The sequence below is a fragment of the Meriones unguiculatus genome, chromosome 19 (genome assembly GCF_030254825.1).
Source record: "Meriones unguiculatus strain TT.TT164.6M chromosome 19, Bangor_MerUng_6.1, whole genome shotgun sequence".
NCBI classification, from domain to species: Eukaryota; Metazoa; Chordata; class Mammalia; order Rodentia; family Muridae; genus Meriones; species Meriones unguiculatus.
In genome coordinates this window covers 58,208,105-58,222,054 of record NC_083366.1, presented here as the reverse complement: position 1 = coordinate 58,222,054, position 13,950 = coordinate 58,208,105, and the positions used below count along the sequence as shown (strand labels likewise).

Genomic DNA, 13,950 nt, shown 5'->3' with positions numbered 1-13,950 from the left:
AGCAAGATACCGAGCTCTCTAAGAGCTTGCTAATGCCAGTAACCTTCTAAATCTTCATCCTCAAAAACACTGGTTGCTCTGTAGCCAGTGACACCCACCAGCTGACTAAGAAACAGGTCACCCAAGGATGCCATTGACGGATTAAAGCTTTAAGCCTCAGAAGTGGAAATGGTTCCCGGCACTTGCCCACTTTGGAAGAGGTACTTCCTACAGTTTGTCTGATTAAATAAATTGATGCTATAGAGAATTCACACAATTTTAAGCCTGGAGCATGGAAGGTAATACATTGTTAGGAAACATTGTCCATTAATGAATGGTTGCCATTTGATTCTTATGCATTTAAAACTTAAAACTCTTATTTCTCCTTTAATTAATCAACTAAGTCATTAATCACAGTCAGGGTGTCACTATAAAGCCCCAGAGATCCTCCTGTCGTCGCAACCTGTGTGCTAGGACTACGGTTGTATCTGGAAAAGTCTTATGTAAGAGAAACAGAAATGAACAAACAAGTGAAAAATGTTAGTAGCTTTGTGGGAATGGCTTCATTCCCAGTGAGGGAAAGTTATCCTGTACCATGTGTGTCCATGCTTTTTGTATGCCTGCTTCAAAGTGGCTGAGCACCAGTAGAACTGAAGACAGACTCTGCAGCATCCTGCAGAACCAGGGGAGCTATATTTTAAGGATACACAATCTGAAGACACTGTCAGCTGATCTTTCATCTCCATCTGCAGCCCATGGATTCTCTGGAACCAACATGTACTCAAGAAAGATCTACTAGGAGCCATGAGGTTCCCTTCTTCTCCTGCAGGCGTCTTTGGCTCACGAAAGTCTCTCTAACCAACTCTCCATGTAAATGCACTCCAGTCTTAGGATTTCATCAGTCTTGTGATACATGGGACAGACTGGTTCACATTTCAGTATTAGCAAATCTCTTGGCTCTTCTTTATTGTAGCACTGTATTATTATATTGTTGTAAATCTGTTTTTTCTTTCACTTTTTTTTAAAAAAGTAAATCCTATGTTTTCAATTTATTAGTGCCTTTCAATTTTAGCCATCTTCCCCCTCTTACTCGGTGGTATTCTCCTAAATCATCAACTATTTAAGTGACGCTGACTTCTGTGGTGGTTTGAACGAGAAATATTCCCCACAGGCTCATGTATCTGAACTCTTGGCCCCCAGCTGGTGGTGTCGTTTGGGAGGTGGTGTGCTTTTAAAGATGGGAGGTCTTGCTGAAGGAAGTGTGCCACTAGAGGTAGGCCTTACTAATGGGCACTTCCTGTTCACTCTCTGCTTCCCATGTGTAGATAAAGATGTGACCTCTCAGCTTCCTGCCAGCATGTCTGCCTGTTGCCACACCTACTTCACCATTATGTACTCTCCCCCCTCTAGAACCATAAACCAAAATAAACTCTTTCTTCCAAAAGATCATGTTACTCACGGTGTTTTATCACAGCAACAAAAAGTCACTAATATAACTTTTTTTTTTAAATCACCAAAATGACAAAGGACACTGACCATGGGTAGTGTATTAATTACTTGTCTCATTGCTGTCACAAAATACCTGACAAATGCAACTTAAAGAGGGAAAGGTTTATTTTGGCTCACAGTTTGAAGGCGTAAACCACTGTGATGGGGAAGGCGTGGTGGCAGGAATACCAAGTAATTGGTCACACTGCACCCACAGTCAAGAAGCAGAGAGATACGAAACCTAGAGCCCCATCTACTTTTATATAAATATACATAAATTCAGTCCAAGGCCCCAGCCCACGGAATGATGCTCCCCACACCCATGTTGGGTCTTCCTTTCTCAGTTAAACTTCTCTGTGAACATTCTCACGGACATGTATGGAGGGGTGAATGCCAGGTGATTCTAAATCCCAACAAGTAGACTGTGAAGATTAACCATTATCGGTTGCGTATGGCAGCAGCAGTTTTGGCTGTATTTATCAACACTGCCTGTGGCTGCGTGTTGTCTTCTACAGACTCTTCACACAAGCTCATGTGACGTGGGCTGCTTTTCTACCCTGGCGTGTAGTGGCCTGATCACTTCATAGCCTCAAATCATGATGTTTGCCTTCCAGAGGTGCCTCTGCCTTTGGTGGTAGGCCCTAAATAACAATGCATTTGTAGCTATTGAATTAATTCCAACACTGATGTGTTATCATGTCTCTGAGCACTATTTCTAAATAATGGCCTTGGATCCAAGGTTTGTAAGCTGGAAGGGGAGACCATTGTTTTCTATTGCCGACCATTTTGATATTAAGCATGCAAGGAGGACAGCGAATGCATATAAAAGGAACTGAACGGCACAGTTTCTGTCTTATACAGCATGATAGCATGAATTGCACAGAACTATATTATCTTAGTGCCTTCCACTGCTAATAGGAAACTCAGCTTAGATCAGGTTTTAAGATTACAACATTCTCTGCTGACCAGAATTATACCGGATCAGCAGCAGGCACTTACAAGGAATAAATTTGAGCCACGCTCTTGAAGAGGACACCCGCATGTAGTGGTTATTCATGGTAACTAGCATTTTAAATGTTATTTACCAGCCAGACTGATGGTTCTTAAAGCATTCTATGACTGCATGGGGTTAGTGGCTACTCCACCATGGCAGATGGTAACATTGTTACCCCAAGTTTTAGAAAGTAGACTTGGCAATCCTAATAATGGGCCTAAGACATATGTGATATTTTCTCATAGAGGGTTCAATGAAGAGTGTTGCTAAACTGGTCTACAACGCAGTTGAGTATTCTACTTTTGTAATATATTTCCATGATGAGAAACTAGGGTCCCCAGGAAATGATATGCTCTGTTTGATGGTAGAGGTTATGAGCAACACAAGACTCTATGAGTGGACACAGCCTTTGGAGGAATCCCTAAAGCCTTATCATGAGTCTCAGTTTTCCCTTGTGTGTGTTGGAGAGATGTATCTGAAGAAGAACTGGGAATCCACAGCACATCAAAGGAGAGCGAAGAGCAGGACAAGATTTGTGTGGTGGAGACCGTAGCTCATGCTGTTAGCATCTGCTTTAGGTGAGTAAGGACCTACTAGCTCCAATTAGACTCTCCCTTAATCCTCTAAAAACTCTATGAAAAAACAAGCAAGGGCCAGAATAGGGTTTAGTGGTTCATTATTCTGTTGCGCTCTCAAGGACATGGAGAGTCCACAGAGCTTCCTCAACCAAGCAAGGGAGGGACCAGGAGCAGCAAGCGAGGATGGAAGTTGGAAATGGCTCTGAAGGCTGGTGTAGGTGGGAGTTCCGAGTAAATAGTAAACTAAAAGGCACAGTCCCAGAGATGAAAAAGGTATTCTGCATCTTCTCTGAGTAGAAGAGGAGAGGCAGGACTAGAACCCCGGGGCTGTGTCTATGTGACTACTGGTGCTTGTGGATATTCATGTGGAGAGAAAGGCTGAAAGTATCAGTGACTTGTCTAACTCTACATATGCCCTAGTTAGAAGTATGATGTCAAAAAAAAGTTTTCTAAGTTATAGGCAACTCTTTTCCCTCATCTCCCCTCCTCTCCTTCCTGCCCCCCCCGAAAAAAAAGCAAATAGCCTTCAAATGTTTAGTTCTCCATGATATCACTAACATCAGTGCAGACAGTAGTGGTGGAGTGATGGGCTATCAGAAGTCAGGGTATCATATGGATGGACTTGTTTTCTGCCTAGCCCAGGAACCCTCTATGCCCTGAGCTCACAGGAGGTGTCCAGACAAGCAGTTGGAAAGGGTGGCATCAAGTGGGTCTTCCGGTGAGAGCTTGAGGAAGCAGCTCCCATCTAGAAGTTATGGCTGCAAATTCTAGGGTAATTCTAAAGAGCCTTTGGCCAAGACTTTCTTGTCTTTAGAGAGAGGACATAGCCACTTAAGAAGACATTTACTTTTGGTTCGTGGCTTGAGTGTACAGCCCATCAAGGTGGGGAATATGGCCTCAAAGTGGCTGTAGGAACACGTAGTGCCTGGCGACGTGTCTGCAGTGAGGAAGCAGAAAGAGATGAACACTGCCACTCCAGCTTCCTCCTCTTCTCCTTTTTCACTCATTCTGGAATGAATGCTGTTGTTTGCTTGATGTTCATTGCATGTATGAATGAATGACTAGTGCGTGATACAGTCTACGGTAGGGTCATGCTAGTATTGGTTAATTTGTCAACTGCCTTACCCACTCGAGAGATACCTTCATGCTACACAACTCCATGTGATGACGGGCTGGCTACAATGATTCCAGCATCGCATGTCCACAGCACAGTCCCCAGGGCTATGTCCTCTCTCCCTTATGCCTGTGACCTTTATTCCTTCCACCTTTAGGGAAACAGACTTGGGAGGAGCACAATGTTCCAGCCTCTTTGGCTCCTTACTGGGTAAACAGGAGGCAGTTAATTCTTTTTTAAAAATTTCTTTTAATTTTATTTATTTTACATCTGACTGATGTTTTCCCTTTCTCTTCTCCCAGACCCTCCCTGCCACTTTCCCTTCTTCCCATTAACTCTGTTTCTCTTCGGAAAAGGGCTGGCTTGACAGACACCAACCAGCCATGGCATATCAGGTATAGTAAGACTAGGTACCTCCTCTTCTACTAAGGCTGGACAAGGCAACCCAGGAGGTAGAAAGGGTCTGACAGGCAGGCAACAGAGTCAGTGACAGCTCCTGCTCCCACTGTTATGGGTCCCACAAGAAGATCAAGCTACACAACTGTAACATATTTGGAGGGCGTAGGTCAGGCCCATGCAGGATCCCTGGTTGGCTGTTCAGTCCCCATGGGCCCCTATGGGACCAGGTTAGTTGATTCTGTGGGTTTCCTTGTTGTGTCATTGACCGCTCTGGCTCCCATAATCCTTCCTTCCTCTCTTCTGCAGGATTCCCCAAGTTCTGTCTAGTGTTTGGCTATGGGTCTTTGCACATGTTTCCATCAGTAGTTGGGTAAAGCCTCTCTGATGACAAATGGGTGAGATGCCAATCTGTCCTCCTGACCAGTCTGGCCTTGAGGATGTTAATTCTCATTTCATTTTCTCAACATGGTACCTGTAGCTGTGCTGGACTTTCATCTTAAGCCACCCTCTCCCCTTCCCACTTTCTCTAGGATGATTCCTGCTCATCCTTCAGCATCCCTGAACACTCCTTCTTGCAAAGCATTTTACAAGGGTCCCTGCTCTGTGGAGTAACACTTCCCAGTGCCCTGTGTAAGTTTCCCCACTATACCCACTGAGCCGTCTGTTTCTATGGCCAGGGCTGTGTGTGGGGTTAGCCAGGGAGCCTGCCCTATCTTACTAGTACTTCTGCCTCTTAGAGTAATGCCTGCAGCATGACAGGGTGATCAACCCACCCACGAAGAACACGAGTTCAGTCACTGCCAATCCATAATAAGGAATAATACTAATCCATTCATTCTTTTGGCTTAGGCAGTGTTTTTTGTTGTTGTTTTGTTTTGTTTTTTTTTCTGTTAAATTGGAGATTTACTTATTTGTGTGTGTGTGTATGGTTAATCTTCACAGAAGGTGAAGTCAGGATAAAGCCGTGGTATTTGTCCTTGGGCTGGATTTCAGGCACCTGTAAGCACGTGGGTGCTAGGAACCAAACTCAGGTCGTCTGGAATGTGGTGCACAATCTTAACCGCTCCTTCAGCCTCAGCCTTGGGGAGTTTTTAATTACTCTTTCTCTGCCTCCTTTTTCATTTAAACCGCTTCTCATGCACGCCAACCGAATCCCCGTAACACTTTGCAGGTGGATTTTGCTCACAGGACCCCAGAGGACAAGCATAAGCAGGACTGATTGTAACAGGTCCTGAGCTGCTGCACTCAGTTTTAGGTTGTGGCTACTGAAAGCACGCACTCTGTCTTTCTTCTTTTTCACGTGATTACAACAGATCACAGCTTCCCGGGGATGCCATTTGTAAGCACGGCATCAGAGTAGCTAAAATGGGACAGACCTCCATGCCTGGTAAAGGTTATGAGAAGCCTTTCCCATAGACTGAAGACTTTAAAAGTCCACGCACCTGGGGTACCAGATAAACAAGGGGATTTCAGAAGGCCACAGCCAACATTTGTCTCCTCTAATAGAGAGGAGAATTTTTATTTCCATTTTGAAAAGATGATGACCTTTTAATTTAAATACCAGGCTAGAGGCAGGAGGTGCTGGTAGGAGCCGTCCATTTTGAGAGCTCCTTTTGTGCATGTAACAACATGGTCCAAAGTGGTGGTTTTCAACAGGTGGGTTGTCCCCGCCCCGCCCCCTGGGGGAGACACATATCAGAAATTTTGCACATCACGTATTTACATTATGATTCATAACAGTAGCAAAATTGCAATTATGAAACAGCATTGAAATAATTTTTATGGTTGGGGGTCCCCACACCATGAGAAACTACACTAAAGGGTAGCATTAAGGGTTGCGGACCAGTTTCAAAGCTTTTGTTCACCTGAACAGGGAAAACAAAGCAAAACAAAACAAAACCCCCAAATTCCCACCCTGATATATTTTGTTATTAGTTGCTGCAAAGCATTATTTTAAATTCTAGCGCATTCTGTAAAGCCACGTGGCGTGGCTCACAAGCACCCCAGCAGTTCTGTTCTTTCCTGGAAGCAGACGCATCCTCTTGATTTCCATTCCCCCTCCATGTGGGATTCTCTGTCCCCAGGGACGACAGAACCTTCTGGGCGAGCTGTGACAGCCTCAATTATGATATTTCAGGCTGCCCCAAGAAAGGGGCAGGCCTGCGTGACAACACAGGTTGGATGCCACATTGTTCAGGAGCAGAGAGCTAGACTCTCTCCAGCCCTCCCCTCCCTTTCTTCTTCCTCATCACTTTCCCTTTCCTTCTTTCTCTCTCCTTTGCTCTCACAGGAAACACATCGATGGGAATTAAACAGGCTCACTCTACATGATCTTAGTCACAGCGGTCATGGGAACTCCAGTGACAAGCCATAGCGGCATGCTGCTGGTGTGGCTTATATTCTGCAAATCCCGTGCTGCAGTGCCTGTGTGCATTATTTGAACGGCCTCTAACAGCAATGGTTTCCGAGGTCCTCCGCTTGCCCATACCCAAAGCCTCCTGGAGTTCCTGTAAGTTCTGAGTGAGTGGCAGAGGCTGTTGGTGAGGCCATTGCGAGTCTGTGCTCACTGGGTGGCATGGGGGTGTACCAGCCAAATCTCCACGGCCACCAACTGCCTGAGAAAATCATTTTGAAGGAGGTGAGGTGTGTCTGGCTCTCAGTTTCAGAGAGCACCTGGATTCCAGCCTCGAACACAAAGACCTGTGGAGGCCATCCAGAGCATAGACCTGTCAGTGGGGAGCAGATAACATCGCCAGGCCACAGTTGCCTTGTCTCTGCTTCACAGTGACAACTGCAGCCAGCACTAAGAGCTAAGGGAGGGCCTTGTTTAACGTGGGAGATAGAGCCGCTGTTTTACTAACGGCCAAACGGCCCCTCTGTGCTGTGTGTATGTGCATGTGGATGCATGTGTTTATGTGTGTACATGTAGAGGGTACAGGACAACCTGGAGTGTTGTTTTCACTGGCCTAGAGTTCACCATGCTGGCTAGACTGGCTGGCCACGGAGCCCCAGGGACCTGCCTGTCTTGACTTCCCACTACTGGGACCACAAGCGTATACCTTCCTTTTCTATGTGGGATGTGGGGATCAAACTCAGGTCCTCACACTTACAAGGCAAGCGCTTTACTGACTGGGCCATCTTCACACTCTACTACCATGTATTTGAATAGCTTACACAGACAGTATCAGGAAGTGAGGAACTGGCTTCCATATGCAGTAGGAGAGACCCAGCCGCTGACACTACCGTGATGCTCTGCTGTGATGGCACACAGGAGCCTAGCATAGCTGTCCTCTGAGAGGCTCCACCCAGCACCGGATGGAAACAGATGCTGAGGCCAAAGCCAAACCTTAGGCAGAGCTGGGAGAGTTTTGTGTAAGAGTTGGAAGAAGTACAGAAGGTCTCGGAGGGGACAGGAGCTCCACAAGAAGACCAACAGAGCTAACTAACCTATGTCCGTGGTGGCTCACAGAGATTGAGACACGAACCAAGGGCCATGCATGGACTGGACCTAGGCCCGACACATCTCTAACAGATGGGCAGCTGGGTCTTCATGTGGGTCCCCTAGAGAGTGGAGCTGAGGCTATCTCTGACTAGCCTGTTTTTGGATCCCTTTCCCCTAGCTGGGCTGCCTTGTCTGGCCTCAGTGGAAGAGGATGTGTCTAGTCCTGATGAGACTTGATATGCTGGAGTGGGCTAGTATTGGGGGGGGACTTCCCTTTTCTGAGGAGAAGAGGAGGGAAGAAAGGGGGAAGAGGGTGGGACCGGGTGGAGTGGAGGAAGGGGGCAGTACCTGAGATCTAAAGTGAATAAATAAATCAATTTAATACAAAAAATAAAAAGAAATAAAAAGAAAACACCAGGCACAAGTTTACCTATTTAAATAGCTGGCAATAACACTTCAGGGCCCCAAAGAGAAGGATAAACGAGGAGGGCTAGTGTTCCCAGGTGAATTGATGGCATGTGAATGGGCGGATGGAGCCCCGTGTTCGTATTTACTGTTCTTTCAATGTCTTCAGACCATCAACTATATGCCAAGCATTGTTGGGGGCACCTGGGCTGGACACATCTCTGAAAACAACAACAACATCTGCCCTGTGCTGTCTAGAGGCACTCACTGTCAGTGAGGAGCGATAGACAGGACAAAGTTAACTTGATGAGTAAGCAATTTATAGGGCCCACCAGAAGGCCGTGAGAGAAAAAGTAGGAAGGAAAGCTGTTGAGTGAGGTAAGGGGCCCAAGAACGTGGGGCTTGGTTCTTGAGTAAGTTCTATAGAGAAGACGACAGTGAGCCAAGTCTTAAATGAGGCGCTAACAGGGCTAGCCAAGGGGAGAAGGTTCTCGAAGAGGGAGTGGCCAATGGACCGTCAAAGGCTAGTGAGGTATGTAAGTGGGGCTCGGGAAGGGACCTAGTGGGTGGTATTTAGGAAGATGAACATTAGAGGGCAGGTTGGTATGCTTCTGGGCATTACAGGAAGTTAGAATTTCCCCGAGGGAGTCAAGGAGCCACCATGGACTCTGAGCAGTAAGCCCTGGGTTCGCTTTACAAAGAACCCCGAGGAGAACACAGAGCAGAGCTCTTAAGTCTAACAGAAATGCAGAGTCAACTTAAAGAATGAAGGCTTGTGAATTAGATCCCATATTGCTTTCAAGCAGTACTAGCGCCAGGCCTTAGAACACGGTGCCCACGATTTCCTTTTCAGCTGTTTGCTGGGTTCGTCCAGGCCTCCTGTGAAAGCGTCTGAGGTTCTCCGGGATTGCTTCACCCGAGAATCACATCCCACCCTCGCTCTATCCTTCTGTCATGCTTCTTGGCTTCCTTCACACTGCTCATTGCTTTGCATCAGGATGAACCCTGAGAGGGTGAGGTTTTGCCTTATCTGATGTCGCTGCAGCCCCGCCCCTTCAACAGCTATCCACACCCAAATGCTCATCAGCCAAATGCATGGACGAATGGATGTAGGAGAACTGTTTAGTTGAACTATTTGTTTACATTCAATTCTCATTTGAAAGAATACGACGTGAAAGCAGGGAATAAATAAAAAGATGTCTACCTAGAGATTATTTTCTATCGGTTAGTTTAGCATGCTTCCTACTTACTTTAGTTAATTTTTATGTTAGCATTCAAAATTATGGGGTTCATTACATCATTTTAACGTATAGATGGTATTATAATCCAGCCTAATTCATTCCTCTCCCCACTGACATGTCTTGCTCTCCGTGTCCCCTTCCTGTTGGTCTCCTTTCTTCTAAATATTCCCTCTGCTGCTTCTAAGTCACCTGGGTTCCACGACCCTGGTTCACCCTCTGTCCTGCAGAAAAGTGGACAGAACCAGAAATCATTACATTAACTAGACTAGGTCAGATCCAAAAGGATGAACACCGCAAACTGTCTCTCATCAGTGGAACCTAGATTCAGACATAAACATATACACACATGCAAACGTGTGCACACACGTGTGTGTACATCATGAAGCGAATGGACTAATATTTAGTGTTGCTGGATTATGGTAATGCTCACGATGTGGTCTTTCCAAAATGGCTACAGCCATATCAGAGAAAAATTGAAAAAATGAAAAGCAAAACACCTTACAATTTTATAACCTCACTGCTGTGTGAATAATAGGACCTGAAAGTTTCCTTTTATGTAGCTTTCTGTGCTTGTTTTGCAGATGGCCTTGTGCTAGCTGGCTGGAACTCTTCAGATTTTTAAACTCTGAGCTGAACTTTTCTTGGAAGATGAATTATGTGATTCATTGGAAAACCAATATAAAAAGTATAAGCCACTGAATAACTGAACTGAAAGACAATTTGCGGTGTTTTTCTCTTGGGTCTGACCTAGTTGAGTTAATGTAGTGATTTCTTGTCTGTCCACTTTTCTGCAGACAGAGTGCCTGAGCATGTGCAGATGGAGGCTATAAGAGGGAGGGGAGTATCTTATGCTATCGCTTCTGCTTATCCCTCGAGACAGGGGCCCTCCCTGAATTTAAAGCTTGCCTTCTCTTTTGGTTGGCATGGCTGACCAGTAAGCCCAGTGATTCTTCTGTTTCTCCCCTTCTCCCAGCGCTAGGGTTACAGGATGGCACGGACCTGACCAGCTTCTTACATGGGTCCTGGGGATCTGAACTCAGGACCTCATGCTTACACAGCGGGCACTCTCACCCACTGAACTGCCTCCTCAGCCCTTCAGCTGTTTACCCTGATTCCTGGGCCTGTTGACAATATTGGTGTTCTCCAGCCATTTCCTCTGAATTTGGGACACTCCCTGTAGGAAGGAGGAACTCACGGGACTCAGGAAGTAAGCACGCTTCACACGTCTGGGGAAGATGAAACCTACGAGATTCACAGGCGCCCCTCCTCAAGGTCGTAAAGCAGCAAACACCTCAAGATTATGGAAAGAGTAAAAAAAAAAAAATCCCCCAAAAAAACTGCTGGGTTTGGAGACTCCGCGGGGCAGCTGCCTGGAGGAGGCCTCCGAACTGTCCAGCTGCCTGAAAGTTGTTTACATGGTTCCGGAGACGCAGATTTTGTGAGTCATATCCATGCCAGGCAGGGCTTTTCAGTGACGCAACAGCCTTTGAGTCATCCCTGTAAGTAACCCCTCATCCACACTCCTGTAAAAACAACTCCAAAAACCTCATCCGCCCTTTAAGATAGACTTGTAATTGTTACTGTGCTCTGTTGTGGGTATAAATGGCTTGAAACAATGTAAGATGGGGTGATGGGGAGACAGTAATGAGAGCTGTTAACATTTCTTGAGGATTTGTATGTGTACCATGGTTATAATTCGCATTTTCTCGTGTAATCCACACCTTAACGGCAGTATCCACACTTATAGATTAAAAGAATGGAAGTGAAGACACTTGACTGAAGTCACTAAAGTCGCCTGGTGTGGAGTTGCAGTTGATTTTGTGGGTATGACTGAGTCAGGCCCTCACTGTGGAGTCCCGACTGGCCTTACACTTGCACAGATTCTCCCAAGTTTCTGACTCTTCCTCCCAAGTGCTTGGACTCCAGGTGGCCACAGCACACCTAGCTGGAATTAGAACTAAAGCCGAATAACATGATTCAGGGTTCACACTCCTACGAATAATGTGATGCAATATAATAAGGTCATAAATCAATAAGATAAATCAATTAGAATAGGGCCACAGCAAACACAAACCTATATACTCCTCTATGTTTAGTGGAGTTTAAATTTTACTTAGCATCTTCATCATCATCATGGAGATAAGGTCTTATGTAGCTCCGGGTGGACTTTCTCTAAGCTATATGGTGAAGCTGGCCTTGAGCTCCTAATCTTCTTCCCTATAGTCCCCCAAGTGCTGAGATCATGGGCATGTGTCACTGTCATCATGCCCAGCTGGAGCTGCTGCACATGTGCATGCATATGAGAATACATGTTTGTAGGTATTTGTGCATGTAACCACGCTTTTAATTCTCATTCTCTCTCTCTGCTTGCCTGACAACTGTCTGTCTGTCTGCCTGCCTGCCTGCCTGTCTCTGTCTTTCTACCCTCACAAAGGTAATGACCATAACCATTTTTGGACAGTCCGTTCTCCTCCTGACATTATTTCAAGCTTGGAGGCTCTGATGGTAGACTTCTTAAGCTCCTTGGAAGCTATCTTGGAATCTACAGCCACTGAGGAAATCTGGCCAACAAGCAGAATGAGAAGACAGTGCTAACTGCAAAGATGAAGCTGAAACAAAGTTCTTGTGTCCAGGGACAGAGAGCTAGGCTGATCCTTTCCACTAAGACAGTTACTTACTGAGTGCTTGTCATATGTCACTCTCTATCTGCTGATGAAGACAGCTATGATCCTGGTATCCTTCATCCCTGACTCCTGGCTGCTGGTGTGGCCTTGGCAGACCCCATCCCCACAGCCTTCTGCCTCTTTCATTACAAAGCACAGTTTCTGCTTTCAGCAAAGTCTGGAAGCCACATAGGATATGCTCCCCTTAATCCGGTTAGAGGTAATAAAAATAATCAGTGCTACAGTGGAAAGGTGTTCTGGGCTTCAGTGCATCCCTGAGGTTTCACAGACGGAGGTGTGAAGGTTGCAGGAAAGAAAGGAGGGAAGGAGGCAGGAGGAACTGTTTATCCGCACTGGGGCCGGCTTGGGCTGCGAGCACGGAGTTTAAGCACTCGCTTGCTTATTATCTAACATTACACCTGCAGTCAGGCATCTGCTACCTCTCTTGGGGAGTGAATGTGGAGATGTGCTTGTGCTGAAGTGTGCTGATGAAGGTTAATACCGGGCAACCTTTTGGGGACTGTATAGAAAGTGTGGCTTTCGAGAAGAGCAGTGAAACAAAGGATCTTTACTCCTGGAGAGATGCATTCTGCTGTTGAGACTCCTCCAGGGAGAAGTGGATAATGTACCCCCCTTTAAGGACGTGGGGCCCCAGGAAGTGCAGGTACTTAGCCTAGTTTGAAAGGGTACAGTGTCTCTTGTCACCAGGGCAGGGAGTATGGTGTGTCATTTTCCACTTGCATTTCAGACTGGCAATTTGTGCTACAATAAAGCATTTCAAACATATTGCTGAGAAGGTCCATAATGATAACGGATGAGGTAACATGCCAATGAGGGGTGTGTTGGATAGTTTTTTCTCATAAAACTTTAGGTCATGTCATAACCTAAAGTCATCTGAGAAGAGGGAGCTTCAACTGAGAAAATACCTCCATATAAGATCAGGCTGCAGGCAAGCCAGCAGGGCATTTTCTTAATTAGTGATTGATGGGAAGAGGGGGGTGGTATTCCCAGCCCATTGTGGGTGGGTTCATCCATGGGCTGGTGGTCCTGGGTTCTATAAGAAAGCAGGCTGAGCAAGTCATGAGGAGCAAGCTAGCCTCCATGGCCTCTGCATCAGCTCCTACCTCCACGTTCCTACCCTGTTTGAGTTCCTGTCATGACATCTTTAGATGATGAACAATGATATGAAAATGTAATCCAAAAAATACCCTTTCCTCCTTAAGGTGTTTGGGTCATGGAGTTTGATCCCAGCAATAGTAACCCAAACTAAGACAAGGAGTAAGGCCCTGTGAGGAATGAAAACTGCAACAGCTGAATCAGAGAGATACCCCAGAACTCAGAAACACAAGCTGGAAAGTTCCTTTACATACTGGAACCCACAGGGCTTGGAGAAAATCACAAAAATCACAGCACCTATAGCACCCCACTCGCAGAGGCACTTGACTATCGGGGTGAACCAATGAAGTGAAATATTTCATGCTCTGCCCCTCCAATAACACCAACTGGAGTACATGCAGACTAGACACAGACTACTACAGAAGAGCTGAACAAGCCTGGAAGCCCTGGCAGAAACTGTCATCAGAGTGAGAGAAAGAAAAGTGAGAGGAGAGAGAAAGAGCAGACAAAAGGGAAGATGAGAGAGTGGCG

General features: G+C 46.0%; 1 protein-coding gene across 10 annotated transcripts in view; it reads right to left on the bottom strand.

The window, feature by feature from the left end:
• Nucleotides 1–13,950, bottom strand: part of Phactr1 (phosphatase and actin regulator 1) — a 439,140-nt gene that overhangs the window by 89,471 nt on the left and 335,719 nt on the right. The window lies entirely within an intron of this gene.